The sequence below is a fragment of the Dreissena polymorpha genome, chromosome 10 (genome assembly GCF_020536995.1).
Source record: "Dreissena polymorpha isolate Duluth1 chromosome 10, UMN_Dpol_1.0, whole genome shotgun sequence".
Taxonomy (NCBI): Eukaryota; Metazoa; Mollusca; class Bivalvia; order Myida; family Dreissenidae; genus Dreissena; species Dreissena polymorpha.
In genome coordinates, this window is record NC_068364.1 from 68,711,286 (window position 1) to 68,717,285 (window position 6,000).

Here is a 6,000-nt window from a genome sequence, read left to right on the forward strand (position 1 = left end):
CAGCTTTTCAAAATAGAGGGGAGCTTCCCCAAAAAAGGACACATTTCACGCGTAATTTTGGAAAATAGGACATTTGGTTAAAAATATACTTAAGCCAGGCAGCCACAAAATGTATACTATATACTTATTCATTGTAAACACTAGTGCATTGGATGACTGAACACCAATTGTATGCTGTTCCTCATTTTGTGTATGAAATTATAATAAATATATTTCTATCTACATTGGCGCTAAGAAAAACAACTAAGTAGCCAATTTCCAAACCGACTTGGGCTAGCATCCGACTACACGCATTAGAGATATGTAGATATCATATTTCTTTCCGGTGTTTGGGGGGGGGGGGGGGATTTTGATGTTTTTTCAGCACTTATCATCATTTAATAGTTGCAATAATCCAACTCCCAGCTATTGACCCTCCAGGTCCTGGCTCTGAGCTGTACGTATGTAGTCATAAAAGCTCAGAGCATTCAAGAAGAACTACATCATTGAACTGCATGTTAATCTTTCAGGTTCCAGTTTCAGCATCAGTGGCCTTTTTAAAGAAAATGAAATGTAGAAAACATGAAATAAATTCAAGGGTTTCACTGGGTCAAAAAAACATTGTGACTGTCACTACTTAAATTCGTTGCTTTAAATAACTTTGAGCAAATGTTTATCCGCAATAATAATATTAATTAAAACAAAAATCTATATTGACAAATTTAAAGTCTATACAGTGATCAATGTCACCATGAAGTAGCAGCCAGTCTGGAGATTAAAATGAAACATTGTTATTGTTAATAATAGGATTAGCTAAAGAAACTTCAGCGTACAGTTTATATAGTATTGACAGACCTGTACGCTGAAGCTATAAATCAAAGAAAGCTCATTTTCTTGGATACATTTCTACATATATTGGTGAATGAATATAAATTACTGCATCGAGGAATATTTTAAGGTTCAAATGTTTCAAATGCATCTTACAATAGATGAAAATAACTCTCATCAGTCTGAAATTCACAATTTTGACGCCATTGTCGCTTTGTCACGTGACATGTTTTCATTTGGATACTTTCGGATCGACCTTGACATTTTATGCTGAAATTGTAAACATTACTTTTGTTTTCTGAAATCAATTATTTGTGATTAACAAATTACGTCTGGTGGATTATAAGACTGATTTCATTGTGAATCAGGTAGTTTTATATAATATTTACTTTGACTTTGCATTGACACTACAATTCGTTTACAAAATAAGCCAGAATAATTAAAATACCGGGAAATGTCATTCTGAATTTGAAAACAATTGAGCACATGATTTGTTACTAAAATTAGAAATAACGTCATATGACCGTGAAATCTCGGGAGATTCGCATTTCAAGAAAGTCAGTCACATCGCTGTTTTTCTCAATATGTAAGAGCAGAATAGATACATTTTAAATGTTTAAGATAGTATTTTGTGAAAGAATATATCAGTATAATGTGAAAAATATCAATCTTTCCAATCAAGTAGTTGATTATGGCCAACATTTGCATTTAAAAGCTGTTTTGGACCGGTCTTTGTTAACTGTCAATTTTTCGGGAATTTCTAGTTGACTTTCTTAATGGGGTTGGTCCATATCTATAAAGTCGCGCCAGTCAAAAATCATAAAATCGACATTTAAAGTTATGGTAGCCAGAACTATAAAAGGATATATTTATTTCACAACACGTTATTTCAACTAATGTCAACAACGTTGACAGTTTTGTTTGGTCGCGAAAATATATGACAATATCAACATTACATTTTACTTGCTGAGTGATAAATCCTCCTTCCAAACAAGTTCTTTATTTGTTGAACTAACAATTGTCTGCCCCTATTCATGTTAAAATTCGTCATGATTGAGGACAGACAGTGTTTATAAAGTTCAGAAATAAAATCCAAACACAAATATGTTTCCATTCCGCATATTTGCATTAAAAAAAGATGATAAATTTTCAAATGTTAATAGGTATTTTGGATTAAAAATCACTATTTTTGCAAACAAAAAATTATAGCCAAAGAATTCAGAAGTTTAAAAAAATCAATAGTGCTGAGTTTGATTTCATTCAGTGTGATTGTGCCTAACCAAAAGCGTGACCTCAGAGATAATCTTTCACAGCATGTTACTATTGTCTGCAACAAAAGGCAACTTAGTGATCTGATAACAAACCATACCCTTGGGGCTTGTTTGTTCACAATGTGTTGACTTATAACACCACAGGCAGTCATGTAAGGGTGTTATCTGTGTATTCATGTCGATGTTTCTGGCGATTTATACGGCCTGAAAGCAGGAATTTAGAGATCAAAAGGGCATTTGACAGAAAAATAGAGGGGCGCTTTTTAAGTGGGCAAATTTTAGAGGGGCACAGTGCCCCTCTATTTATTGCTAGCTGGAGCACTGTCAAGAACGCTTTGACCTAGGATCATGAAACTGTATAGGTACATTGTTCATGACTCTCAGATTACCCCTATTGATTTTCAGGTCACTAGGTCAAAGGTCAAGGTCACAGTGTCCCTTAACAGTAATATGGTTTCTGGATGATAACTCAAGATCACTTACGCCTAGGATCAGGAAACTTCATAGGTACATAGATCATGACTTGCAGATGACCCCTATTTATTTTAAGGTCACTAGGTCAAAGGTCAAGGTCACGGTGACCCGAAACAGTAAAATGGTTTCCGGATGATAACTTAAGAACGCTTATGCCTAGGATCATGAAACTTCATAGGTACATTGATCATGACTCACAGATGACCCCTATTGACTTTCAGGTCACTAGGTTAAAGGTCAAGGTCACAGTGACTTGGACACAGTAAAATGGTTTCCGGATGATAACTCAAGACTGCTTACTCCTAGGATCATGAAACTTCATAGGCACATTGATCATGACTCGCAGATGACCCCTACTGATTTTCAGGTCACTAGGTCAAAGGTTAAGGTCACGGTGACTCGACACAGTAAAATTGTTTCCGAATGATGTCTCAAGAATAATTAGGCCTAGGATCATCAAACTTCATAGATACATTGATCATGACTGGCAGATGACCCCTTTTGATTTTCAGGTCACTAGGTCAAAGGTCAAGGTCACAGTGACAAAAAACGTATTAACACCATGGCTGCCACTACAACTGACAGCCCATATTGGGGGCATGCATGTTTTACAAACAGCCCTTGTTTAAGAAAGAAAAACTCTTTGCGTATAGGTCCGTTTCACATACCCATAAATATGCCAGGAAAAGACCTGCTTATGTATTCCCTATGTATTAAGAATGCAAAAAAGATGAGGTGGAAAAGAAAAGTATGAATTTACTTAAGATAAAATATCCTCTTTACTTGTTTGTATAGTGTAAACTCATATGAATATATATTCATCCGAAATTTCGTGGTCAAAAAGACTTTTACGGACACATTAGTTTATTTTGTGGATTTCTCAGTTCAGAAAAATAAATGATGAATTTGTGTCGATTACTTTTCTGTGTGTGATAAATTTCTGGATCAGTCAACCCTTAAAATCAACATAAATAATGTCCCTCAAATAATAATGGTCTACAGTGTAACCTGTGTACAAAGAATGTTAAAGATGAAATTGATAAGAATGATATGATTTAACAAAACATAAAATGGCGTCTTTAATTGTGTATATCATGTTTACAGCAGGACTTGTTTTACTTGAGGATCAATAACTCAAACCCTTCTTCAGCTCGATGCTTTCCAACTTATCATACAGGAACCTCAGTTACACAACACCCCGAGAATTTCTGTCATCCTCATAAGGCCTTGAGTTTTTATAAAGTTGTGAGATATTTAATAAAGCTTATAAATATGATTACATTGGAATACATTTGTTCTCAATAAGATGGACCCCGGCCTCATTCCCAGAACAGTGTAATAAAAGTTTTAGAGTTAGTTTTCATGCATGCAATGGCAACAATGTAAGGTTGCATGGGAAAACAGGACTTAATGCATGTGTGTAAAGTGTTGTCCCAGATTAGCCTGTGCAGTATGCATATTCCATATTGGTTCGCTCAACGTTACAGCTACTCGCTCAGCAAAGAATACAACTGTCTGGTGAAAGGCTGGCCATTTACAGTCCAGTGATGTGGGGGGAAACGCGGCCTTTCCATGTCTGGGGATTGCATTAAAAATATTAATTATGAATTGACAGATTAATAAAGTATTGACAAACACTTTAAATGATGTTTGAGTACGATATGGTTTGATTGAATCAATTGTCATGTTATTTTGGATAAGGAACCAGTGAAATGCCAAGTTCAAAATTCATGAGAATGAAGTTTTGCCTTTGAAAAACTTCAACTCTTATTAAGAGACATGGTTTGTTATAGATTGTAATATAAACCTTTTGTACCAGTTCATATTTCCCATGTTTTCAGAAGAGCCCCGGTTTTGATATAGAGTTTGTACGGCAACAGCACCAGTCGGGCCCGCACAAGCCTCAAGTCAAGCACGACCCCTCCCCTGACCCCTAGCTTCTCCCATTTGACTTCCAGCTTCAAAGGGTCAGCATCGTTGAACAAATTCCTCCTATAGAAAATTTTGAGCACAAAGAGTTTTCACACATGGTTCTCATCAACCACAATTTTCGTGTTGAGTGATCCGCACTTGAGCCTGATTGGTTTGTTAGACCCGAGTGCCGGAGATGCGACAACCATTACAGACACGAGGACTTATTGCAGCAGTTATGGCAACATGTACAGTCAGTTCTCATTGTTGGACTTCACAACTAATATCACAATAAATACAATATTGGATAACTTGTTCCATTCTTTTTGGGACAAACAATACAACGGAAAGTAACAAGAGAAAATAAAGGAATATTTGTAGAGTTTTAGTCGGAAGCGTATGCTTACCACTGGGATACTCCTGGACAGTCGTAACTTTTTGGACAGTCCCGGTTTGTCCTCACAAGTGTCCAAACTGTCCAAAGAGAACGCACTTTTGACGCAGTTGCTAACAAAGAAAGGCAGCACCGACTTTGTTGTGAACACTCATAGCATCCATGGCCATGCCTCAGGCGGGAAGTTTGACCAACAGCTGAAACAAGATGCTAAAGGTGAACCCATCAGGGTTTGTAACTACCCACTCCAATCCTAAACAGCCTGGCATTGAGTCGGCGCTTGAGAAGGCGTTGAAAAATGACAGAAGTTTTGTTGTGTGGTCCAGTATGCCCTTTGGCTCTCAACCTGATGTTAGGTAGAACTCAAACTGGGCCCTTAGCAATATCAGCGAGGCTAGAATGTCATCTCTGCATCTTGAGCTTCAGGTGAGACCTTACAGTGTTATTTATTTGGTCAAAGCATTCCTAATCTCAAAAAGTCTATTCCATATTTTTTGATAATTACTGGCTTAATTCCCAATTAAATGTTTGCCAAAACAAATACTGTTTTCAATAGGTTGTGACATTGAGTTCATTTCCTTATTCAGCTCTATAAGTTGAACATTTATATTTATAGCACTGATTCTAAATTTTTAAGTATTCTTTAGCAAAATGTTGTATTGCGTCATATTTAAAGTGGTTTAGTGTCACGTCTAAAAGTGCTTAAGTTATTCCTGTTTTTTAATGTACAGATAAATATGGCAACTTGCTACATAATGCAGCGCTTCCGTTAGCTTTTAAAAGTTGGAAGTCCTGACTTCCAAGCCCAAAATTTAGGAAGTGCCAGACAAAAATTTTGAAGTCCCACTTTTATTTTAGAATTTTAATATACGTACTTGTTCCAACTCTATCCATTACCCGATAATCCAGTATTATTACGATTGATATTTTCAAAACCAAAATACGGACAATATTGATGTCCGCTACCGTCCGCCATTTTACGCAAGTTGAATTGTGCGATAAACATTGAACACGCGTAAATCACGTGACGCGATTTGAGAGCATAGAGTTGAGCACTGTTCATATTTAGTAATTATGACAAATCAGCGACTGAATTTACAATGTAACATGTAAATTATGATCGACGACAAATACTGTATCCGA